General features: G+C 44.7%; 1 protein-coding gene and 1 long non-coding RNA gene across 32 annotated transcripts in view; one reads left to right on the top strand and one right to left on the bottom strand.

Moving 5' to 3' along the window:
• The window catches only part of LOC119433015 (uncharacterized), a 53056-nt gene extending 30501 nt beyond the window's left edge, over positions 1-22555 (bottom strand). The window contains exon 1 of the long non-coding RNA XR_007464344.1: positions 22398-22555. This is a non-coding gene — a long non-coding RNA (uncharacterized LOC119433015). The remainder of the gene's footprint in view (positions 1-22397) is intronic.
• The window catches only part of LOC119432781 (uncharacterized), a 62640-nt gene that overhangs the window by 25623 nt on the left and 10833 nt on the right, over positions 1-26184 (top strand). For 6 of the 31 annotated variants that reach the window (XR_007464330.1, XR_007464333.1, XR_007464332.1 and 3 more), the window contains one exon: positions 25286-25440. The exons of 10 other annotated variants lie outside the window; for them this stretch is intronic. The gene's annotated coding sequence lies outside the window, so the exon portion shown is untranslated. Of the gene's footprint in view, positions 1-22671; positions 22699-22845; positions 22866-22924; positions 23066-23089; positions 23141-23342; positions 23363-23789; positions 23853-25285; positions 25441-26184 lie in introns of those variants that run through there. 15 more of the 31 variants (XR_007464327.1, XR_007464326.1, XR_007464329.1 and 12 more) reach the window with 11 other exon arrangements.

The raw sequence follows: 26184 nt of genomic DNA, 5'->3' as shown, positions 1-26184 counted from the left end.
TCGATTACGGCAGCAGCGGGCGGTCTTCGTCGCCCGACGCCGCAGGCAAGAAGTCGCCGTACCACCCGGTTACCACAGCCCGGGCGCGACTTCGAAGCCGTCGGGCGGTGACGATGCGACCGAAGGATGTCCGCATGGCGAGCTACGCGAGTCGTGGTGTACACTCGGATCTGGCACCACCACCTTGCACTCAACGATGGTGAGATATGCCGTATTCAAATTCCGAACGTGCCGCGGTGCGCCTCAGTAGTCATGGCATTCTGATAGGGCTAGAACGCGAAAACGCCGCAGTACAGAGATTTAGATGCGCGGCAAAGAATCAAAGGCAGCAAAAATGAATCTGGAGTCCTTCACTATAGGAGTTTCGTATATGGCCACTGTGCTTCTTGGGGACGTCAAACTCAATCGACGGATCAAACAAAACAACCAATTCAGCATACTGTATAAGAACACGCGTTTAATAGATCAATTGTCGTGCCTTCAGGCAGTTCTGAAACGCGTGAGCACAGATTGAGATACCATACGTTTCAACCAAATGTCGCGAATAGTTAGAATCTGAGAGCCTATACGATCAGTATCATTTCCGTGCTTTCGCGCGTACGATAGCTTTCCTAATTGACTAGAGAGACAAGAGGCAAACCAACACGAGGACAGATGAGGCGAGGAGCGTTTGCGTGTCTCGCTCCCCATGACCTCGTCATGGTTTGTACTATATATTACGCTTAATTTGCCCACACGGTCACAACAGAGAACGTCCACTCTTAGTCTATATGCACTGTGAAGACATCCATTAAGCGAGAAATCACTGACAAAACTCAAGCAGAAAAAAAAAAAAAGAAAATCTGCAATGGATGTGACGGCAGTGAGACGCAAAACATTCGAGCTTACCAAGCATGCGCTCTTGCCGATACAAAGCCAGGACGAGATGCTGATACCAGTGGCAACAACGCCGTCGTTTTGTAATCAATTCCATCTACTCTTTCCCAAAGCTAGCTTTTACCGGCGTCTTGGTGCGGCCCCTCTTAGAAGAAAAACCCCGCGTGCTCGGACTGCTACGTCACCTAAGAAGGTAGACGCTTCCGTCGACAAATAAATTTTGTAAAAGAAGGTCGCGTTCATGGCGTCACTCGCGCCCACTGGACTCGCGGCCGACCACGTGACTTCACAGCTATATAGCGCGTACTTGTGTAAGCACTTGCTGCTTCACTCGCTTCAAAATTCGCTGGTTGAATGCGTCTATACTTATGCGAGCCAGATTGGTCAAGCATCATACGCCGGTGTAGCAGAGAAAAAGAAAGGTAAAACTGGGGAACAGGTTACATATTAAAGAAATTTACATAAAGCATGGCCATGAGAATAGCCTTGCAAGTGGATAAATGCCATGAAAGTTAGACGTCTCCAGAAAAACAGTTGTACCACGAGGGCTAACCCAAGCTAACGAAACGGAACTTTCGCTTCCTCAACGCTACGGTATTTTTCTTTGTGCGCAGTTCCAATCCAGCGTTTCACATCAGCGTACTCGAGAGCGCCGTGCGGAGGCAGCGGCGGCCGGGACGGCTAAGCCCCCTAGCGGCGACACCAGCGACTCCTCGCGGCACAGCGGCCAAACCTGCGTCGAGACCGGCTCCGACACGCATTCCCTCGAGTGGGACAACTTCCAGCCGCCTCTGGCCGCGGCTGCCACACCCAGGCCATCGTCAAGTGAACCGTGCACCGAAGACTCGTTCAGCATCGCGGCCACGGACGGCTCGCATCAGCAGCAGCATCGACGACCACTGTACGCTCAAAGCCAACACTGGGTGTGACGGCAGCACTAAAAGGCCGCTGGACGCCGCAGCACACTGACCATTCGTCGCTCTTCGCTCCTACAGATCTGATCCTCAATCCCTTCCCCCAACCCACGCCCTCGCTCACACACAGACACACACACTTAAGTTAACGATGATAAGCATTACATCGGCCATCCACCGTCTCAGTGCGTGTCCAAATAAATTAAGTGTCCTGACCAGAGTGGTCTGTCTGCTTCTGTTGGAGTACCTCGACGTCAGCGTCGTCGTGTACCCTGGTGCCAGTCTTTGACCGGACCAGCACATTAGGGAGCCTACATGGGCGAGCGTAGTGTCTAACGTTAGCCAAGTTGTTCAAAGAAAAAGAAAAATTGAAAAATCGCAGTGCAAGATACGACTTTAAGACCTATGGTATGCGGTCGTCATAGGCTTGACGACTGAACAGCACAGGTCTTAAAATCGTATCCTGCACTATTTATTGCAATCATTTTTTTTTTCTTGGAACAGCTTGGATAACCTTAGCTGGGACACAGGGTATATGCTGCCCTCCGCATATACAGCAACTCCAGTGTTCATGCGACATCTTGTCGCCATGTCGCCATTTGTCACCATTTAACGAAAGCGCAAATCGCTTTGCACACCTTTCTTTTCCGCCCTGTGGACTGTGTTGGAGATACCCGCTTGGGGCAATCTCTTGATGGGCAGTTGGCTAGCTTAATATGCATCTTCCTTCCAAAGACTTCGATGTTTGCTCTTTGCAGGAACACAAGCGCCTGTGCTCTTCGTTTCCTCTATTCGTGTCGTGCTTATTGCGCTCTTGTTCCTAGTTTCGGTTTCACCGAAATTCGTCACCGAAATAGCCTAGGGCGCGATCTTGTACGCGTTCCAAAATGGAACGGAACGCCTCCGTTCCATTTTGGAACGCGTACAAGATCGCGCCCCTAATTTCGTCCTGCTACAGTTACGCGGTTAATCGCATCTTTCCAAAACCAAAAGTTGACATGGCTTGTAGAGAAAGCTCACTTCATGTTCCCGATTACGATAAGCCCACTGAAATTAAAAGTTTATAAGCTAATTATCTGTTGTTGTTTTTAATTATCGACTAATTATCTCTTGTCACCCGTCATCCCATGGTCGCCATCACTCAGAGCAAGTCTCCAAAGGAAGCGTCCTTTTATTTTAAAAAGACGATTTTTTAAATATTACTGAAATTCTTCGTAGAAACACCCGGTATAGCTCACACCAACATGGAGATAATGAAGCCAAGGAAGGCATAGAGTAAATTATTTGTTGTTTTAAAAGAATTGTAGAAATGATAAGGTAAAGGGAATTGAAAGTGAACGAAAAAACAACTTGGCGCCAGTGGTAGCCGAACACATAACTATATAGCATGCACATGCGGGGGGCTACATGGGTATACAGGGTGTCCCAGTTATCATGCACCAATATTTAAAATTATGCAAATACCATGTAGCTGGACAGAACCAATGTGCTTGCCGTCTTAATTAATACACTTCTCAAATATTATAATTAGATTAGAAGTGTCAATGAGAAAATTGCTCAATCGACCTCCGTGCGCGGAGCAGCCTTTGCTAATTCGTTCAACTTACATTTGACGGCACTAAAAGCGCGGCGCGTTAGCCGGTGCAGTCACGTGGTATTTTTAAAATTTCGCGCACTTTAATGAAACACTGGGAAAAAAATTTATCAGGGCGGTTATCTTAGCAGATATGAAATAGTCCGATATTTCTGAACAAGCGCTACAACTTTTGTATTGAGAATTTCTCGATAGAGTTAATAATTTAAAAAATAATTAAATAATCTTTGGTAAGTAGGCTGAATTTGCGAAAACCTTATTGACCGTACTCAAAATGGCGACAACCCGACATTACAACAGTGAAGTGCATGCACTGCGGGCTGCGCTGCCGCGCCAGACCTTCATTTATTATGGCGTTCGATACAGGCAGAATGGTCACACAGGCTTTACAATGCACGATGTACCGTGAAGCGCTGCTCACTGATCCTAACACGCAGCTATTATTTGCCACATATGGTAGTCAGAGGGGCCTGATCAGGGTGGTTTAGGGGGACTGATAAACCACGGTCCTGACCGCACACAGCATCAGCACAAGTGACCATCAATCAAACGACTGGAAACCATAACCATGTGAACGACTTTGTAATCTGGCAACGCCCCGTTCATCCCCACAGAGGACCTGCGCCTCCCCATTCTCTTATGAAGGACTTTCAATGAATCAAGCAATCTTTGTTAATTACCCTTATTGGCGGACTGAAGAAAATATGACGTGCTCCATACGGCTCAGAACAATACTGCGCCAATACGACACGCGTAGCGCCTATGTTTGTATCTTTAATACTTGGCTAAAGTTAGCTGTGGCAAACCAACCTACCTATAGGCTGCTTATTTTCAAGAAAATACGGTACGCGCCGTCGCTAGGTGCGGGGGTCAGCAGAAAAGAAGACGACGATACGATGCTCGAGACCCGTGGTGTCGTTCCTTTGCCCAGAAGAGAGCGAGCGAGGTTTGCGCCTACGAAAGACATTGCCTTACCACGGGGCCCACCGACTCTCCACCGGGGCTGAACGCGACGAAGATCCGCCAACACGGACCGCGCCAACGACCGCCGGCAGTTCGTCCTGCATCGCGAGCCTACGGCCGGCCATGACGTCCAAGTGAGCGCCTAGCTGTCACCCGTGTCGAGCTCGCATCGACTCCCGCCGTGAGCCCTCATGATATCGGGTGTTCATCCCACAGCAACAAGGTCATTAGCTGGATGCACTCGATGATGAATCACGCCTTGTAAACGATCCAGGCAGAACCCCATCTATAGGGGATGGTTATCGTACGTGGTCAATGCGATTATCATTCAATTGGCGTTGCACGTGTAATTTGGTGGTGACAGTTCTTTAGAGAGTTTTGGCATGTCAGTAAACGTGTGGCAGCAACAGCGCCGATAGCGACATCTGGTGACGCAGTGCCTAAACGGAGAGCACGCAAAACTAATACTGTATTGACCTCAATATTCTACCTCGGCGCTGGTGGCGACATAATCGTTAACATGCAGTGCATTTATGATTTTTAGCGCGCAGCTCTAAGGCGCCCGTTCCTGTTTTGGATGTCGGCCACGGTGTAACCGGCAGAACGAACGAGTCAACCGGAGGATGCAAAAAGAGAGCGAACGCGGAGGATGAAAGACGGCTATAGCGAAGAGAGCGCGAGGAGGAGAGTATGACGATCGAGTGAGGAGGAAAGCGGAGTGCCGCACGAGACGTGCTCCACGGCGCCGACGCGCTACGAGATGGCGCCATATAGTAGCGTGCGCCGTCACCTGGTCGTCGATGACGTCATTACTGAGGCATGCGGCAAGCGCGTCCACCGATGGCGTGGGCTTCGGACCCACTGCGCATGCGATACTTCGCCTGCGCCGCCGCTAGAAAATGCGCCGCGCGCGAGCCCCGCCTTCACGCTTTCTTTCTGAACAATGAGCCACGCAACCGTTAGAAGTGCTTCGTCTGCCGCTGCTGCGAAACGAGCTGCCTGAGCAGAGGCTCAGCGCTACCGACGCCTCGATGCATCGCGAATGCAAAACACCTAAATAGATGCGCTCAAATTTCGATTAGGGAGTACCGTAATCATCTTTTTTTTTTCAACGATAACACTGACGCGACACAATTCTTTCAAGAACATAGTAGTAGGACAAAACGCCACAAGATGTCGCTACCACCGTTGCTACTGCCGTCCACGGCTTCGGTAGCCCGGTAATCAGCAAACGTTAAGAAATTTATGGACAAACTAAAACTCTCTATCATGAGAAGATTATTGGTAAAGATCCACTCAATGTTCTGTAATCATGAATCTCGAGTAATTGTCAGAATGACGAGAGGTGCATGTATAAGATTCATGTTAAATATCTGCAAGTGCATGATGAGGACACTTAATTGGTGGTGCTAGAAAATATTAGCTTAGAGAAGATTGGTAGAATGATGGATGAGAGTACGTGTTCTGAAATGCCACTTGATAATGTAGTCATCCACAATATACTACGGAGCACGAAATCTGAGAAAAAGCTGAATATCTCTGCAGCTCCACAACGCAGCCTGGTATTTGCATTTCGGGTCTTGACTAGAAATGCTGACATTGTCGTATACTGGCTACTGCTACAGCTTGACTGCTCGGAAATTGAACGTTTTCTGAGATCCCGTGGTCCGTAAACTTCTGTGGCAGACAGTACGTATCGCTATTGCTTTCTTATCACGTGATCCAGTTTAAAGGTAAATAGCGTGAACTCAAATTGCCACTGCCGAAACGCGTCTTGTACGAGCCATGCACTATAGCCGGGTTCCTTTCCCGTGCTTCCCTCTGGTTACACACTGCGCCGCTAAGCGGTGTCCGCGAGAAAAACCAAGGCCTCCGAGATTGTGTGGCCTAACGCTGAGGATTCCTTGCTGCTTGGACCGTGATACAGTTGAAATAACCAAATTACACCATCACATCATAATAGTCATAATTGGAAATACATAATTCCCACCATAGTACAGCTTTGCTGGTCTTCCATCTCCACCCCAGTGGAAGGGTTGACAGTTTTATTTTCAAATCTTTCTATTTATCAGAAAGACCGACCGCCGAAGTAATGAGGTTAGAAACACAATACAAACTGCAAAGTGTAGTTCAGTTGGCTAAGAATGCTAATTGCGTTAAATTTAACAGACGTGCACCAAAGGGGATCAGAACGTACCCCACAGCGTACTTTAAGTTGCCTTCTAAGACGGCAGCGCAGGAAAGAGAGGATACTCATGAAGAGTAGAGCCGACGCCATGAACGCTGCTTTGATGCTGCTCTTTCATGCTCACTACACCGATATTCTGTACATATGTGTCGGTTCGTCAGCAATAAAACTTTGTTCGCTCAGCGCTCAGTTGCCAGCTTTACGTTCTTGCGTCCACTGTCTTTTCTGCACTGTCGGCTCAATATGCTGAACATACTATACACTACACGCGGACAACTTTCTGTGGCTATGAAGGGAAAGCTACAGAGGCAGAGCCACACAAGTGAAAGCGCTTCTGAAATGAGTCCCGCGTTTTAATCCACGTTAGTTTAGGCTGATGAAGAGAAAACATAAACACCTCATTAGCAACAGTTAAATAAGACAGAACACACCACTGAGTGTAAAAGTTCACTTATTTTGTGGCTTTTCCCTTCCGCGTCTGGGCAAACGCGAAACCGTTGCATGTGGAAGCTGCATCGATTCAGCGTCTGTTCCGAGCAACCAAAAGCTCTGCCGTACTACTATATGGCGCGGTAACACATGTGCAGCAGCCACGAGCCCGTAGCTTTCACTTCATAGCCACAGAAAGTTGTCCGCGAGTATAATATAGCCCATCGGCTCGAGCTCAGTGCCTCTCCTCTTTGAAGTTCCCGATCTGCTCATGCCATTTTGATGATTTCTTAGCGGCATTCGTAAACTTCACTGTGGCTAAATTGATAATAAATGAGTATATACTGATGAAACAATCTTGGAAAAGTTGCAGCGCTGGTAATTGTCTAACTTTCTCATTAACAGCTTTTCAAATAGCACCTAAGCAGGAAACACTTGCACCTGGTCCTTAGCAATCATGCACTTGAAAAAAACGTTTAGACCCTTGGGGGCATATCTTAACCCCAGGGCGCAAACAAACACAAGGTCAATGTACAGGCGAGGACTAAATACGGGATGTATGGACGCATGCCAAACTGCATCCTTGCTCACCCTTTAACGAAGCAAGAGCCTTCTGTCAATACATAGCATTGCACATCCTTTCGTGCACTGGTGCTTGCCCATACGGCCAGTCAGCTATCAGAATAGAGATGACTGCTGAAGATTGCACTGTGTGCAGTGCACTGTCACACATCACAACGACTGAAACAGACAGTTCTCCTAGCATAATCTTCTGTAATGTGAAATGCAGAAACACTTTCATCTGACAACCATTGAACTAATTTAAAGATTTGTTGTCTTTAAGAGAGAAAGCCAACTTTTACCAAATGTAGCAAGCAATATTATTATTTAACCTCTTCTGTGCCACACTGTTCCTCTACCACAACATTTCGCACATTTTAATCAAGCTTGCAGCACATTGCAATCAGAAGTGTTTCATGATGTATGCAACACATTTTAAATATTACTTTCATCAGCACTTTTGCTGTTGATGCACAATCTCTTCATTTACAATTGTGTACACAGCGCCTTAAATGGTTAACATTTTCTTCAATATAGTCAAATTCAGTGTAGTAAATGCCAAGCCAAACAATTTTCTATTTGCATGCATTTATAAAGGCGCTCCTGCGATAACGCTTTGTTAAAAATTTCTGCCACTGTGACACTGTAAAAAAATGTCTACCACAATGGCAAATCAGATGTGTTCCACGTAACTGTGTGCATGTCACATGTCGTGCAGACGAAAGAAGAGCCACCGGAAAGGTGGTGTGGGCTTCAAGAACCTCCCCGAAGATGAGAAGCCCATGTCCAAGGAAGAGGAAGGTACTGTGCCACTGTCCAATATTGCCTACTATACAACGTTGACCACAGAGTGTGAATGCTATAACACTTGTGTGCTTAGATTTAGATTCGAGCATTGCATTGGGTCACATATTCTTGGTCTGGGGCAGGTATCACCATAGGTTACCTGCCCAAGCCTGGCATGGTGGCTGAAAGCCACGCCTGGCCCAGACTCGACATTACAAACTTGTAACATGGCTGAGCCCCTCGGCTCAAACTCAATCAGGCCGAGCCCCTCGGCTGTCATTCTTAATCCAGGCCAATATCTGCTCCAGGTGACAAGGTTGATATGGATCTGTGCTTGTGGAGATGGAACGATAACTGGCAAAGAAGGTTCAGAGAAAAAGAAAGCATCAGAGAAGACTTACTGTATGCTGTTTTTGTGCACATAAACAATTCAATCAGGTTGTCAGATAATGCAGAGTAAAGAAAATGCATTTTATTTCACAAACATACTTTGTGTTCAAGAGCACAATGCTATCACTACCTTAGAGATGTCGAGGTGGAAAAAGCTGCCTGGCATTCTTTCTCCTGAAGTCACCTCATTCAGTGGCCTCTGTAATCTACAGCTTAGTAGTACAACTAAAAGAATACTGGGAGACTGCCAGAACTCATTGGCAACTGCAGGCACCTAGCTGTGCAACGTGTCGGAATGGAATAGCATCCAAGTGCTCCGTGTGCTTCAGCCTTAAGTTCGAGCCGATAGAGTCGGTTCAGAACTGCAAACTGACCTGTTTCGTTATGTATCTCACAGCATCATGCCCCGTTATTTAGCCTAGTGAACACATGCATCAGATTTTCCTGCACCATCCAGGCAGTGACAGATGGTGTTGCCTCAGCGGCTATGCAACGCACACCCCTGGCTGCACGGCTTGGCAACAATGACTGCTTTTAGCCAATAAGCAAAAAGATCCAACACCAGTTTTGTCCCTCACACAAAGGAATGAATAAAACTACCGTATTTATTCGAATATAGGTCGTCCTTTCTTTTTCAGGAAATCTTACCCAAAATGAGCTATCTGCCTATATTAGTGACCAAAAAATCTCCAAATATCTGCCTATATCTATACCAAATATCTGCCTATATTAGTGACCAAAAAATCTCGACCTATATTCGTGAACAAAGCTAGTAAAAGTACTGAGCTGACGGAGTTTCTCCATCAAGCCGCCATAATGCCAGTCTGGAGATTATCCAGACTGGCATTAGGAAATGCTGCCTATCCAACGCACTCGAAGGCATTGCGAGGATGACGTCGTTTGGGGCGCCAAGGACGCCGGCAGAGCATCTGGCGAGGACTACTTCTCTGGCAGTTCCGACAAAGGTGTAGCTTGTGGAATCGACTAGCAAGATTTATTAGCTGAGCTTACAGTAAATAAAGGTGTGCATTGTTCCAAGTTCTTCGTTCTTCTAAAACGATATCAGTAGACCTATATTAAAATTATATTCTTTTTCATTTCTGGACAAGTTTAATATATAGGGGTCGACCTATATTCTTGCTCGACCTGTCTTCGAGTAAATGCAGCAATTGCTTTGGAGGGGACGGAAGGAGGGGTGGGAGGTATAATTCTGCATCAGTTGGGCTGACTTGACGAACAGCTGCTAAGACATGTTTCGAGGAGAGGAGCACTTCCTACCTACACTTCGGACTGTTCATACTTTCTCTACCACTGACATGTATACTCGTCATAAAACTACTTCGCAGTGCGAGTCAGTATAGCCATCAGCTTGCTTCTAGTTGCAATTTCCGGCACTAAATAGCAGTGCTCATCAATGTTATTGGCATTGTGTGAAATTTCGCTTTATTATGAGCCACTTTAACGCTTGCATTGGAAAAATGGCTGCCTGTGTGCTGCATTCCTGAGAAATTCCTAGGAAATTTGGGACAATTTCTGTAATTTCTTGCAATTTGGAAAGGGTTAAGGAAAGACAGAATGCCGACCAAAGTGAGGTTAGAAGACATTTTGGTTTCCACACAGAAACCACGTTCAGAGTGAAGAATGCTTCTGTGTGAAAACCAAAACACCTTCCAACACCTTTGACCACATGGTAGAATAGGAGAAAAATACAAACGAGCGCCGCGAATGCGTTGCTGCACCTCTCGAGTTACTACAGCAGTCACCAGGTGGTGAAAGGGGTTCTATGCAGTCAAAGACGTGCATCGCAAGCTTTAGCTGTGCTGTAAAAGGTAGGTTATTATCGCAATTCTTGTGGCTTTAAAATGTTATGATTTTAATAGCTTTAGATGTTTTTACGTTGTTTTTAATAGCATAATGTTTTAATAGCCTTGCCCACAAAAATAAGTGTATCAGGCTCTATGGAGCTTAAAAATTTAATTGGCGCGGGTAATCTCGACAAGGACTGAAACAGAGCGCCGATCGCAAGATTCGTGTGTGTATTTTTCTGCAAGCATGAAAATTCTTACCAGTGAGTGCACAGTGTAAAAGAATATTTGGTTTTCAGGTAGCATTGGGTTCAGGCGCCTACACCAGTATAGCATCAGATGGTGAGTGCAAACGTGCACGCGCCTACAAAATGCTGGACACTGCAAACGAGGGGAGTAGACGCCGTTCTGTCTAGACAGACCGGCACCGCCGTGCCTTCGTGTTAGCGACCGACCTTTTATTCGTTTTAAGCGAAGGTAACGTTTCATTACTGTAGTTTAAAACGTATGTCTCGGTAACGTCCAAGTTATGTCTAAGTTTATACAGCTCCTCAGAATTTTGAGAATGACAGCCCGTAAACAAATGTCATGAAACAAAACACCGGCAGCGCGTGCGAGACAGAAAAGTATCTGAAGGAAATGCTTATTTTTTACTGAAATGTGCAAAATACATTGAGAATGCATATATTCAATGAAAGGAGAGAGTATAACCTTTATTGGAAACTGGTCCGGCAGTTTTCCTTCGGAATGAGACAGGAGAAAAGGGGATGAACCCTCGTCCAGTCCCACCTTCCGTCGATGAAAAGAAAAAAATATAAATTTTGTGAAAACTTTTTCAGCAATAGGTGGGCAACACCAGGCAGAACACTAAAAGCGAGCTTCACCCCAAACCACCGATAGGTTTCTCTGTAACTTGTACAAAGCGGTTATCGTGGAAAGTGAAACAGCGGTGTGCATTGCATTTGCTCTGCATTACCAGTGTGATACCACTGCAGCCAAAAATCTTGCAGTGGTCTATTCTGACCTGGTCGTTTCAAAAGAAAGCGAGTCACGCGCCACACTACTTTTTTACAGCGAAGCTGTTAAGGGCTCAGTCTCCGATGGTCGTGTCCGCGTGTAGAAAAAAAAAACTCATTGGCTTGAGCATTTTTTGTTTCGCACTTTTACTATTTCAGTCTGAGAAGATTTAACATAAAAGGCATGCGCTGCCAGTGTTTTGTTTCATGACATTTGTTAATGGGCTGTCATTCTCAAAATTCTGAGGAGCTGTATAAACTTGGACATGTAGCAACGCCAGAAATGCGCAGAATTGTTGACGACGGCGGCGGCGTTCTGCCCGCGTTCGCATCGAATGCGCGCGGCGTTGGCGACGTGTTTATGAAGAATGTGCCAACCTTTGCCGTAAACCCTATGGCGGTGTACCATAGGTCTCTGTGGTCACTAAATAAATGAAAACCACCGGATCATGTATATTTCTCATCCTTTAATAGTTCAAATAACCAATTACACCATCACATCTTAATAGTCATAATTGGAAATACATAATTCCCACCATAGTACAGCTTCGCTGGCTTCCATCTCCATCCCAGTGGAAGGGCTGACAGTTTTTTTTTTCCTCGTCCCCTGTCCCTGCTTTGATCCCGCAAGTGGTGCCTGCTAGCCATGATTTACTGTTTGCCGAAGAAATTTGGCCAGGAACTCCTTAATCAAAACCGAAACTATTTTTCGGGTGTGTTGCACTCGTCCACAAAGGGTTATAGAGACTTTTCACTCCTATGACAGCTTCAGTCACATTGTGCATGCTGAAATTACCGCTGTCCCACATTCGCAGAGAAGCACAAGAAGTTTATGAGCCTCCGGAAAAACCACTACAAGGACGAATTCCAAAAGATGAAGAGCAGGCCACAAGCAGACGACGACGACGACGACGGCGGAGATATGACTACAAGCCAAGAGGGGGCCACGACCTCCAAGTGACCAGCGTGGCTCACTGGGTGACAGACTGCACAGTGGCTGATGACTGTTTTTTCTTGACTTCTCTTGTAAATAGCCTTTTTTTTTATCCCTTTTGTTTGAGTGATTTCCAATAAACACTTCTGGTGCTGGCCAGTGTGGTCTGCACACTTGCAAGAGCTCGTTGGTCATATGTGTGACCCTGTAGCTGTGCGGACGACTTAGAGGAACTATTAGGGTGCAGCCAGAATGGAGTTGTTTATTACAGATGTGTTATTCTCGATGCAACGTCCTGATATGACAATAAATTTTCGAGCATCTAAATCTTGATTGTTACACAAACACTTGAAGGGACTCCAAAACAATTTTTACAATAACGTATGAATGCACAGAGACTGTAGGGTTGTCCGATAGGGCACCATTTCGGCAGGCCCTTGTGATCTGGGGCCAATTTTAAAGTGTCAGTGTAAATCGTGTAATTATTATTAGGCTTCAGACATTTGCATCACTACAGATTGCAGCAGTGCAGCTCATCGCATTTTCACGTACATCTGCCTATTCTATTTAGAATGGAGGAGTGGTGTCACTCGATGAGCAATGTGATTGGCTTCCCCCATGATGTTCACCGGGAATACTTGAAGCATGCTGCTCTTCTAAGCTGCTTTTTACTCGTAGTGTATACAGTATATACTAATTATTTTTGTGTAGCTGCAAAAAATAGAAACATGCACTAAAATGCGCATGTTTCTTCAAACCGCCCAATGGCACACTCCCGTCTTAGAACTCTCTACTGCAGCTGTTGTCTGTGCATGTGTTGAAGGAAAAGAGTGCAATAGTTTTTTTTTTCTGAAAAGCTGGGCTCTGGTGGTAGACTTGTGAGGCAACATGGAAAAAAGTGGAGGTGTGAGAATGAGACAGAGGTTAATAGCGCAGAGGTGATGGCCAATGACGGGTTATCTTGTATAAACATAAATGCAGTGACGTCTTCTGATGCCATAAACATGAATGGCACTAACACTTGTTATTTTGCGACTGCATGCTGTTGAAGCAAGTGGCACATGGAAACTTCATTTTGAGGCGATCATCCCTACCGTGATGAGAAAAACTTCCGAGCGTTGTGGCACCGAAGACTGGCATGCCAGCATGACGCCACACACTGCTACTGTCAGCATCACTGTAGTGAACCTACAACGTGCCATCTAGGGGGTGTGCGAATATTCAAAAATTACGAATAATGAATCGAATAGTCACTATTCGTAAGTGCAAATATTTTTCGAATACTTTTTTAATGTTTCAAAACGTCCACTGCTCCCAAATAACCATAAAATTGGAGCTAAAGTACGGTAATTATTCACCCCTGTGGCCATAGTATAGACATAAAACATGGGAACTTGCGTTGTGGAGCAGGCTATGTCGCTTAGGTAGCCCTACTTTAAAGGCTGTACAGCGGTCATTCGAACTCTATGAAGAGCCCTGTGCATGCAAAGAAGCTACTTGTTTGCTTCTAATGCTCCAATTGTGCTTTTGATGGCGAAGGTGATGGAACGAATGATCCTCGCCAGACTTGAATGGTACCTGGAACGCTATGAAGTTTATACAGACGCAATGGCTGGCTTTCGACGTCGCCAATGTTCCATTGACAACGTCATCGATTTGGTTACTTACGTTCAACATCAAAAGACGTGTAAGCGATTATCTGTCGCCATGTTCCTCGACATCAAAGGAGCATATGACCATGTTTTTCATCAGGCTATATTAGAGGCTCTGGAAATGGTTGGCCTCGGCGGTAGGCTTTATCGTTGGGCACGCAGTTATTTACATATGCGGTCTCTATTTGTGAATACTGAAGACTGCCCAACTTCTCAACACTATACACACCGTGGAGTACCACAGCGTGGTGTGTTGAGCCCAACACTCTTCAATCTTGTGCTCATTGCCCTCGTAGAATGCCTACCAAATACGGTGAAGTTGTCAATATATGCGGATGGCACATGCGTCTGGGCATCTGGCGTGATGCGTCCTCAAGTACGTGCATGGCTCCAAAAATCTGCGGCGTTGATAGCGACATACCTTAATGAACAAGGCCTCAAGATTTCCCCAGAAAAATGCGCATTGATCGCATTTAGCCGGAAACGAATGACACCATACACCATAACCATCGATGGACAAAATATCCCTTACGTCAGAACGCACAGGTTCTTAGGGGTAATCATCGATCGTGACCTTTGTTGGAGTCCCCATGTCACCAACCTAAAGAAGCGCCCGACAGCCATCTCTCATCTCTTCAAGTTTCTTGGAGGAAAATCCTGGGATAGTTCAGTACACGCGATGATGCAACTCTACAGGACGCTGTTTCTCGGGTATCTGAGGTACAGCTTGGCAGTGCTGACCAATACCTGTAGAACTAACATTCGTACAATCGAAAGTGCTCAGGCACAGGCACTTAGGGTCTGTCTAGGGTTGCCACGATGTACATCAACATCAGAAACCATTGCAATTGCACATGACTACCCAGCCAAGATTCACATTATTATGGAAGCGCTCAGAGCACACGTCAGGCACCTTGCTCGCGCCCCTTCCCACTATCTAGCCTCACTGCCAGAAGATCGACCACGTGCCTCTTTTTGTCAGACAATACTGCCTTATCGTATATACCTTCCATCAGGTTACACAGCTGCAGTTTTGTTTCCTCCTTGGTGCTTGGCTCAGCCACAAGTTCGACTGACAGTGCCTGGAATTCGAACGAAAGCCGAACTCTCATCACCAGCTCTCAAGCAACTTTCGCTGATCATGCTCTACGAAAAATACAGTGATCATACCCATCTATATATACACTGATGGTTCAACCACCATGGACGGTCCTGCAGGATCAGTGTTTTTTCCTGCGAAAGTCTCCACCTTGAAATTCAAGACATCACATCAGACGACATCGACAGCCGCAGAGCTTGCTGCTCTTCGTAACGCACTTCGCATAATTCGTGAGGAACCACCTAACAAATGGAGTGTTTTCAGTGACTCCAAGGCAGCGCTACATTGCTTGCTTTCCGCCTTACACCGTGGACCCTACGAACAACTAGTCCTCAAAATCCGAGAGCTCCTTCATTGCCTCGTCGAGCAAGGACACGACGTCACCTTTCAGTGGCTCCCTAGCCACTGTGGTGTAATGGGCAACGAATATGCCGATGAAGCTGCTGGATCTGCTCATGAAGACGGCACACAGGAACCAATCCCGCTGTCAAGAACAGATGCAGCAGCGAAACTTCGAGTGCTTGCAAACGATGCCACACAATCGTTGTGGAACACACCTAGTTTGCAACACACACGTCTGCATCGACTGGACCCGTCTTCGACTTCGACCTCCACCTGGACTATCCCGACCCGAAACAACAGTACTTTGCCGATTGTGGCTTGGTGTCGCATTTACAAAGTCGTTTGCTTTCCGCATTAGATGGGAGGATGGTGCTGCGTGTGACCACTGCGGCGACGAGGAAACGATCGAGCACATACTTTGTCACTGTCCCCAATACAGCGCACATAGGCAGTCATTCGCGACCGCGCTGGCACGTCTTGACGACCGGCCGCTTTCGGAGCAGACAGTCCTGGAATGCCGGCCTATACAGTCGTCACACAACAAGTCAGTCAAGGCACTATTGAAGTTTTTGCAGTCGAGTGGACTATCTGACAGACTATAGTTCTCACAGACGTTTCCAACCTCCTTTTCTTTTTCTTTTAATTCCTTGAATTTTTTTTTCGTGACTGTTTTCTCTTCCCTATTCTTTCCGCCTTTCATTCCCCCTTCCCCTTCCCCAGCGCAGGGTAGCAAATCAGAATCTTTTCCGGTTAACCTCCCTGCCTTTCCCACCACGTTTCTCTCTCTCTCTCTTGATGAACAACACTTCATAGCGTACTATGTAATGACAGGAACTTGCTGACTTTAAGAATACTGGGATGTAACATTGTTTTACATTGTGATAACAGCGGTTTGTTATTCGATAACTACTGGAAAAGTATTCTATATTCGATTTGATGTCCTGGAACTATTCAATTCAGCCTCAAAAATCAATATTCGCACACCCCTAGAGCCATCCACTCAGGCAAGTACACCTATTCGATCTGCTGGTTAGGAAGCTATTTTCTTTCGAGTCATTGGCCATTTCAGTGACGGAGCCCACACCCCAGTTCACGGTGCAGACATCCACGTTTGTTTAGAGCACCTGAATGCGTGGTGACACAGCAAAAAGCAATAGCGCAGCACCTACTAAGTTCATATACCAGGCTGAATACTGTGCTGCCTAGGCGTTTCATTGTCTTCCGCTGGTCACAAGTGTTTTCTCTCAAACTGGTCTGTAACGTAGACATTTTGTTCCATCACGGCACACCGATTCAGTGCTCTTGACAGCAGTCTGGACAACTGTATCCCTTTCATGAAATATGCCTATGTAAAGTGGCAAACTTCCACTCATAGCATGACCAATCAAGTTTGTATTTCAGGGGCCATATTTTGCAAGGATTCCTATTACCCTTCAACATACACCATATTCACATTCACATTCACCATACACCATTCACCATACACATTCTGCCAATATACAAGGAAGCACTTCATCTGTGTTCAGACTGCGATTCTATAAAATGTAAATGCCATAACCCCACTCACTGCTATTTCTCATATTGTTCTGTTGAAGAATCCCGCTCATAGTACTTAGCCTCATTACAAGCACCCAGAAGAAAGATTACTCACTTTGAACCCAAATCCTGTGTTCTGCTTCATATTGGTGGAGAGTGTACCCTGAATGCCTTCATTTTTACCAGGTTTTGAGTTAGTCCAATGGGTGACAGAAAAAAAAACTTGCGTTACAAAATACAGCCCCAGAAGTGTAATGTAGCGGTTTAATTAATGTTTTCTAGTGCTCCTTCAGAGGAAGCTTTGCCTCAGGTGTCCCTATCTTGATACATGGGAACAGCGGAATCGTTTGGTCGTCCCCAATTTGGCAAAAAAGCTTACTGCTTTAATTTTTTTTTAACATACAAATATTTTGTAAAAGCTAGAAGACACTAAAGCAGAAGTCCGCGTCTTGCAATTTCCAAAATTAAGCCTTCTCCCGTCCCAAATGCAACAAATTTCATTCAAACCAGTTTGTTGGTTGTCTAATGAAAGTCTTAATGCGTTTCACATGTATTTGAACCACAAGGCAAAGCTTCCTCTTAATTACCACTTCGGTGGTGCAAGTGCTAGGTGATAGTTTTCACAACACACGAGCCAGGCTTAACGGGTTCTAAAAATAAGATTTAATGGTTTTTGGCAGACATTCCCTGCGGGAGAGCGTTGAGTGTTGATTCCGACATGCAGTGCATGACATGATATGCGGACAAGGACACGGATTTGCCAGTTCCCCTGGGAGAGACCATCAGGTCTGAACCACAAAGCCAAGAAGCACTGGAAGCTTTCAGTACTTGGGGAGGGAGACCACCTGGGAACACTTCGAGTACTGATGACGCCTTTAGGCGTGGCCAGCGGTCATCACAGCTGCATCGCAGGAGAACTGATGCAAGTCAGTGTCCATTAGGACACAGGAGCCAATAATCCTGAGGGATGAAAAGAAAAGAAAAAAAGAGTTACGCAGATCCAATGCACATGTTGGAATCCATGTGAAGTGAAGCTTAAAAAATGCTGTTCATTCAATGCTATACAACTAACTGCGATGCATACAACTGTCTTTTGTCATCCCATGCAACGTCAAGTCTTATGCAAGGTTTATCCATGCGCATCACAAGTCACGACTTTAATTTCGTGCAATGTTTACGTTCGTGCACTACACCGTTCGCAAGCATTTTCGAAGTGCAAACCCCAATTCAGGTGGATGCTTGGTCCAACAACCTTAAAACTTTACAGGCAAGCATCAAATGCTCCTAAATACCTCTTTCTATGAACCAGTTCTGGTACTTGAGAAGTGCATGTGTCATAACACCATGATACACCGTCTCATTCTGTTCTTGCTTTAGTGCGTCTCCCAACACTCGAGCGCAACCAAAAGACCCGTGTGCAAGCACTCTAGTTAATTATTTTGTGAGCAACATCATAAAAAGCCTTTTGCTACAAGTCAGCAGGGGGGTATTCTGTAAGTGCCCACCTAGTGGACATGTCCATTTCGTCTGCTGCTGAAGTTCTGATTGGCTGGGTAGGGGGAACACGTCAGAAAGAGGCAGATGCCCCCAGCCAATCAGCACTCCAGCAGCAGACGAAATAGGCAAGTCCACTAGGTGGTCACTTACAGAATACACCCCCAGATCTTGTGCTAAGTCATGATATCACAATAATGTCAATGGCAGTAGGTCAGACATTTCAAGACCAACCTTAGTTTGAAAATAAGATGCCTTACAAGTGATCTACTCCTTCAAAAGGGTTGTAGGGCATCTGTAGTTAACAGCACTTGCTTAAAGTGCACAGCTGCTTGGCTTTGCTGGCAAAAAAAAATTAATTCTGGGGTTTTACATGCCAAAACCACAATATGATTGTGAGGCATGCCGTAGTCAGGAACTCCAGAATGCGTTATGACCACCTGGGGTTCTTTAACTTGCACCTAAATCTAAGTTCACGAGCATTTTCGCTTTCTACCCTTATTTGAATGCAGCCGCGGCAACCAGGATCAAAGCTGCGACCTTGTTCTCATTAGCACAATGCCATAGCCACAAAGCTACCACAATTGGTTTAGGGTGATGGTCTGGGCATTGAAGTCTAATGGATTTGGCTTCAATACCAAAATTCGGATCTGCACTCTAAAGTGAGTAATTGCAAAGGTAACGAGAGAAATCATAGTTAACTACTCAACACCACTATGCAATTTGTTCTGCAAGTAGTGCAGCCTCAAGGATAATCCAGCTGACGTGGCTGAATTGCGATATCTATCGCAGTAGATATTTAATAAGTCTGTTTGCATTTAAGTAGATAACCCGGTCACCTCTTCGCAACGGTTTTATGCTGGTAATGTATAGGGTGCATTTAAGATATTTTTTTTCCTGCCATTTGTCTAGCACCAGATTTTCAAATAACACTCACCTTATTTTTTCATTTTTCTGTTAGCCCGCCCAAGCAGTGCTTTCAAATAAAAATACGTCGATGGCACATCTTCTAAATTCCTTGAGTGAAAGTGGTGTGCGTACATTTTCAAAGGCCTGAAATGGTGTGACTGCAAGATGCAAAAAGAAAGAAAAACAAGTTAAACAAAGAAAAGAACATTTGCAGAAAGCCACCCCTGCTATCATGTTAGTCGTATGTTCTAATAAAGGTGGTTTTAGTGCACAGAAATATTTTATCAATCATTTTATTGAATGAAGCACTTAACGCTGTAATACCCAACATATATCAGCTGCGCTGAGTTCGATTCATAAAAATGTTTTAAGCACACGAAGCTTAACACCAAGGCCATAGTTGCATTCCTGATAGGCTGGATTCAAGTTTAAGATGTCAATAGTTCAACCGGGAAACCTACTATTAAATAATTACCTACTAATTAAGTTACAACTCAAATAACATTTAAATGTTTTTTGTACAAAAATTTACATATGGCCAGAAATAAAGGTAAGCAAGTTGTTCAAGTTTTCCTTCACATGGAAGTGTGTTTGGGTGTTTCAATTGATTGGGCCATGATGAGGGTGTTTGAGCAAGGAGCTAATTTCTGCTGGATGAAACACACTTAACAGGCCATACAACACAAATGAATTAATTGTTATACTTCTAGAGATTTTACACAAACCAGGGACCATATTATAAAGGAATTTCCTTTCCCATCAATTATGCTTTTATATTATCCCCATCACAATGAGTGGTAAGTACTAGTGATAAGATAGCCGTGGCATCCTATTAATGACGAAAAAAATAACAGAATGAACGAAAAGAGTTGTTGCATAATATGACCCCAGTACTTAATCTCTCGCATTTAAAGCCACAGCAACACTGCTTCAAAACACATGCACGACGAAACAAGGGCAGCTTTATTCTAGTATTTGTTTCAATGTACAGTAATAGTCCCTACAGCTAGTTCTGACGAGCTTTACATAAGTATGTTTTCATGAAAGCTATGTGCTCTGCTAACACTTTGAGAAAATGAATCTCTCTGGTTCAGTTAACAGCTTAACTTCACAAAGCCTAAACACCATTACATTTCAAAGAAAATCGAAACAACTTGTTTACCTTTATTTCTGGCCATAGAGAGTACAACATTCATTAAAAAAAAAAAAAAAATGTGTTGAGTGAAATTTAATTATATAGTAATAATTGGTTTGACGAACTATCCACAAAAGCACATCAGAAATGCCGATGCAGGCTTATTTTTCACTAAATTTCACCCATTTAAAAAATATTTCTTCCAGGTATTGGTCACAGCATAGCACAAATTATACATCAGGATTTGTTAGGTTAATTACACAGTACTGTTTTAACCTGGTATCGACATGTTATCAAAGGAAGATGTCACAAAATGTTCAAATAAAAGCTTACTACTGCTTAGGGAAAAGATATTGTGCAACACAGACAAGAACGAGAAAGTAGACAAGCAGACTAGCGCAAACTTTTAACTAATTTTATTTCAGTCGGACTCTGCAATATAAGCACCTAGCCACGGATGGACAATAAGGCAGGAGACATTCGAAATAAACTCGGTGAAATTAAGTCACTACAGCATGCCGAACGAGAACCTCTCCTCACTACCTAACATATTGACGCAACGCTCATGCATGCATTACTTTCGAGGCGATAAAAAATGCTTCCATCAGCGCTCTCACAGTGGAATCCTTGCTTCGCACAGTATCTTTTTTTCTAATCATTATGAATCACCTAATCAAGCAACAAGATTTATTGAGATACATTCAAACTTACTAGCACCGTGAGAACAATGGCATGTTCGTTTTAACACGACTAGCGAAATAAAATGCCTCCCTCGGGGATAGGCAACTAATGGCACTTATGCAAAGATATAAGCACTTCCATATTCAGTCAAGCTATTGTTGATATCAATATTCTATATGTATAAGGCCCAGATTTGTATCACTTCTTTCATACAGGAGGGAAAGATGGGCAAGTTACATGCTTGCATAATAATGTTTCATAATGTATCTCTTGCCCACAACATTCACACTGACATTCAAACTATCTGCATATTGATGCATATGACCTGCATAAGAGATCTAGATTCAAATGTACTCGAGTCCACAGAGGTGTGCACGGGTCCAGTAGTAGTAGTAGCTGCTGTTTGTTTACTGAACTATGCAAGGAATAGGAAGGAAAGTGATGAATCTCACCGCACTGTAACTATGACTACACAACTATCGTGTCTTTCATCCTGCCCATTATCTTGAAGTGCAACCGCTGCACAGTTTCGTCTGCAATTGTCGTAATACATTATCGTCCTGGATGGTTATTGTGGATGTTTATTCTGCATATGAAAGAAATGCCAGCGGATTTTAAAGCGCATTTTCTCTTCAGCGTATGCCTTTCGGCCTTGGACAGCTGATAAGGAGTTTTAGATAAACGATGGTAATCGACTTGCACCCCCACAATGCGCGCTGTCGCCGCAGCCATTTCCTGCGTACGCAAACCCGTTTGCGTGCCCTAACCTAAAGATTCTTGGTACAGAGAACCGAAACCTGCAAGACACACATTTTTTATGACGAATGACGTCACCGACAACACAGCTCGATGCTAACTAACGATAAAATACGATACGCAAAACCGCGATAAGGTTAAAAGCTAAGCAATCGTGATGTAATAATAAGCAGAACTTTTAGAAAAAGGCTATACAGGTAAATCTGGCAGTGGCTTAATATAAAAGTTAGTTTTTGACCATTGCGTCAGCAACGGAACACGGCTAGAGTGTGCACCTCAGCTCTTGTATGCTAACCATAAATAAATATTAGAACCTATTCAAAAGCTGTCAACTTACCTAATCATTGGGCGACATTGTCATGGCTTCGTCCGAGGGTGGGACATGTTTTGGCCTGCACTTGTGTGCATCGAAGTGACGCACAGCCGAACTACCTCCAATGTCTACGCCATGACGCAGTCTACGCAGCAGTCTAGCCGCAGCAACAACGTCAACGGTCAATGGTGATGATGATAATGGCACTGACTTCACCATGGCCGCTAGATGGCTACAGGCGCTACTGGCAAACTACTCAAATATATTTTTGGACGCCTGCGTCAGAGGAGTACGGTTCGCGGTGAGTACCGGTGCAATAAGCAAGGTATGTAATGCAATCACCCGAGCCTCTTATGAATGAGCGCGAAACCATGAAGCTAAAAACAAATACGTGCATGAAAGTATGACTTTAATAGGATTACGATCAAGCGATATTCCATCACACACGTGTGACCACGCCGCAGTCACGCCGTGCATATGACCTACATAAAAGTAGAGTGTACTAGAATATTATCTATTACACTCTAATAAAAGTAAGAAATGTTTAGCACATCCAAGCCAAGTCATTAGTAAGCGTATGTCAAGCCATTTCATTTTATAAAGTTCCGGCCATCGTGGTTCCGGCAGGTTTCGGTTAGAAAAACGTTTGAAAAGTTAGAAAAGCGCTGAAGCTTAAGTATGTCCGGGATCTTGTAAGTTGCGAATACTGCGTAATATTCGTTTGCCTAGGAACGTAGATCTTTGTTGTTGTGCTGGTGTCACGTTCCGTAAGCTATCTTGATGTATTTACGGTGGTGGTGGCGGTTCTAATTCCCACAGCATGCCTGTAGTTTCGGTTTTGAAGCACGCTCCCTTTCATGACCCGTCTTCGACATTTGTGCCCAAAGCCACTTAGCCCCAGTACACGGTCTGAGAACGGTTTCGTTTAAATACTCGGGGAGAAAGAAGAAAAACGCCTGCTGTTATAACCACCTATTTACGGGCTAAACGTTTGTCCGTGTTGCTTCAGCTTATGCATGGCTTAATAAAAACGCCTGCTGTTATAACCACCACTTTATGGGCTAAACGTTTGTCATGTCCATAGTTATTAAACATTCTTACATTCTTTACGCGTTGCTTCAGCTTTTGCATGGCTTCCTGCACGCGCATGCTTCCCCTTAATTGTTGCATCATTTTTGTAAGTTCCCACTATGTGGTCACTCCGCTAACAGTGCATGAAACCTTGTGATTGCGCTGCGTTTGCGCGCTTAATCACTTACTAACACACTAATTATCGTTTTGGTGACGAGTGATGACGTTACGTGCCTCCTATTCTTAAACTCTGATGTTACTGCATAACCCAACCAAGACCTGTTGCTTGCATTGTGTTATTTTTTCAATCTTGTGTGTGATAATTTTATTGTCAATTCTTCACAGCATCCTACTGGCCTTCAAAGAAGTTTGATCGTTCCATTCCCTTTTCGGTCGGAGAAGCTGCCGGTAAATAGCTGCTGTTGTCAGCAAGGCATGTCAAATGAACATCACTATTGCTCACTGTCATAATGTCCATTTTGTAAGAGGTGTGGAGGCTTTGAACTGCAACTGCCTTTGCCCTAACTGCCCTGCTTTCCTTATACACTAGTGTTGAGGCCATGTTATGATTTCCATGCTCACAGAAACAATTCCCGCAAGGTTGCAGTCCGATAGGCTGAAACAGCCTACAACCAGGTGAACTTCTTCAGTGGCAATAATTGTCGTTGCTCTAGCTGCAACAGCAGAGAGCACCATCTCCCCAGAACTGCACTTACCGATGCCACTCTTCTCCAACTTGTACATTATGGAGCATGTCATTAGAAAGGCAGTTGCCACAGCTGCGGCTGCAAGAATGATTCTAGAATACCTTTGCTCGTCTGTGAAAGACAGTCATTTGTAAAACTGATTCTATTTAAGCAAGACAGGTTCACAGAAAGTCTAAGACTTGGAAGTTATGAACAGTGGTTTAACAAGGCATGTTTCAGGGGTTCGTCGTCGTTTGCTTCAAAAACATTCCTTGCTTGACCACTGTTGACGATTTTGTTTATGTGTTTCAATCGGTTACAAAACTTTTCATGGCCTTAATGCACGTCGTCAACTTGCTGAATTATCAGAAGGAAGCGTCTCACAGCCTTAATGCATAAAGTTACGTACACAGGTGTCAGCGAAAGGAAGAAGACAGTGAGCATGCTGATGGCACGGCTGCACCTTTTGTAGCCGATTGAAACACAGGAACAGAATCGTCAACAGTGGTCATACAAGGGATGTACAACCAGTACAACCTTTTGTAATGTTGTGACATCCGTTGCATCAGCTGATCAGACTACACACTCCTCAAAGACAATATCTGCAGTGATGGGAATCGTAATATGGCCCCAAGACTTTAGCTACAATGGTACGCAGTGTTGCATGTCTGCTTGTTCATGCATGACCAGCTCTTTGTGGTGCCATCTTGAGCTTGAACAGGCATGCAGAATGCATGTACTCACTGAAATGAGGCATGATGATGAGGCTGTGGATTAGCTGTGCTGCTTCACATTCACAATGTTAGTGGTGGCATTTCATGACAGAAGTGCGCTAATTGAACTTGCTTGCCGTGGGCAGCTACCATTATGCATTTGGTCGCTGATACGCAAACAGCCACTCGCAGTGCCATCTTGGGCTGCAGCAGGTATGGAGCATGCTTCTGCTTACTAAAATGAAGCATGACCTAAGCTTGTTCATGTGTCTAATTGAGACATGTGGTTCACATCTAAACTGGTATTGCTTACATTTTATGCATAATGAAAATGCACCCATACAACTTGTGTGCAAGGGAAAAAGACTACAAGGGAGCATAATGTCGGGCAGCTAGCTTCAGCTAAGCTACCACCTCCGACATCGTCCATTTTTGCTTTCAGGGCCCATCTGCACATTGACTTTTGGGAAATGAGTCATGCGCTGTTGCCAGACCTTTCCAAGCATTTGTCATGATCGGCCCTCAGCACCTGATCTCCACTACCCCCATATTCTCCGCATGCGCGACTGCTAGAAATTGCCACTTGCCTATTGCACGGTGAGGGCCTATTTCCCATCAGTCTTTCTTTTATATTTTTTATAACTACGCTTCAAATTGCCACGTGATGTCCCCTTCTAGTCTTTTAGTGCCTGAAGTGGCAACATGCGCATGTCGGGGTGCATCAGAGCACTTGTGTTTCAAATCAAAGCATTAACTTTCAGAGTTCGATATTAACTTTTAATATTCATGTATGGGCCAGGGTTCATACACCTCCTTGAAATCCTTGAATACCCTTGAATATGGAAAAAGATATTCAAGGGCCTTTACAAGCCACGAGAATAAATCTGCTCCTTGAATTCCTTGAAAACTGAGGTTGGGGGTGACTTTTGAACATTGAAAATAACAAGCTCTACATCAGGCGCCTATGCCATGGACAGTGTCAATTGGGAAATGATCCTTGATGTTACCTTTTCAGACTGTCGCTAAGCGATGCAATGTGGCATGTCCACAGCCACCAATGACAGGCTTGTCTAAATTACTGTTGCCATCATGGAGCTAGACGAAGCCAGATCAAGTGACCAAGCCGTAGCTTTATTTTTGTTCTTTTGCTAGTTAGTAGTTCACACCGCAGCCATCATGGCTTTTTTTTTTTTTTTCGAGCCATCATCAGCCTATAGTTATGTCCACTGCAGGACGAAGGCCTCTCCCTGTGATCTCCAATTACCCCTTTCTTGTGCTTGCTGATTCCAACTTGCGCCTGCAAATTTCCCAACTTCATCACCCCACCTAGTTTTCTGCCGT

Source organism: Dermacentor silvarum, chromosome 11, assembly GCF_013339745.2.
Source record: "Dermacentor silvarum isolate Dsil-2018 chromosome 11, BIME_Dsil_1.4, whole genome shotgun sequence".
Classification (NCBI taxonomy): Eukaryota; Metazoa; Arthropoda; class Arachnida; order Ixodida; family Ixodidae; genus Dermacentor; species Dermacentor silvarum.
The sequence above is the reverse complement of the archived record's forward strand: the minus strand, read 5'-3'. Positions and strand labels throughout refer to the sequence as shown.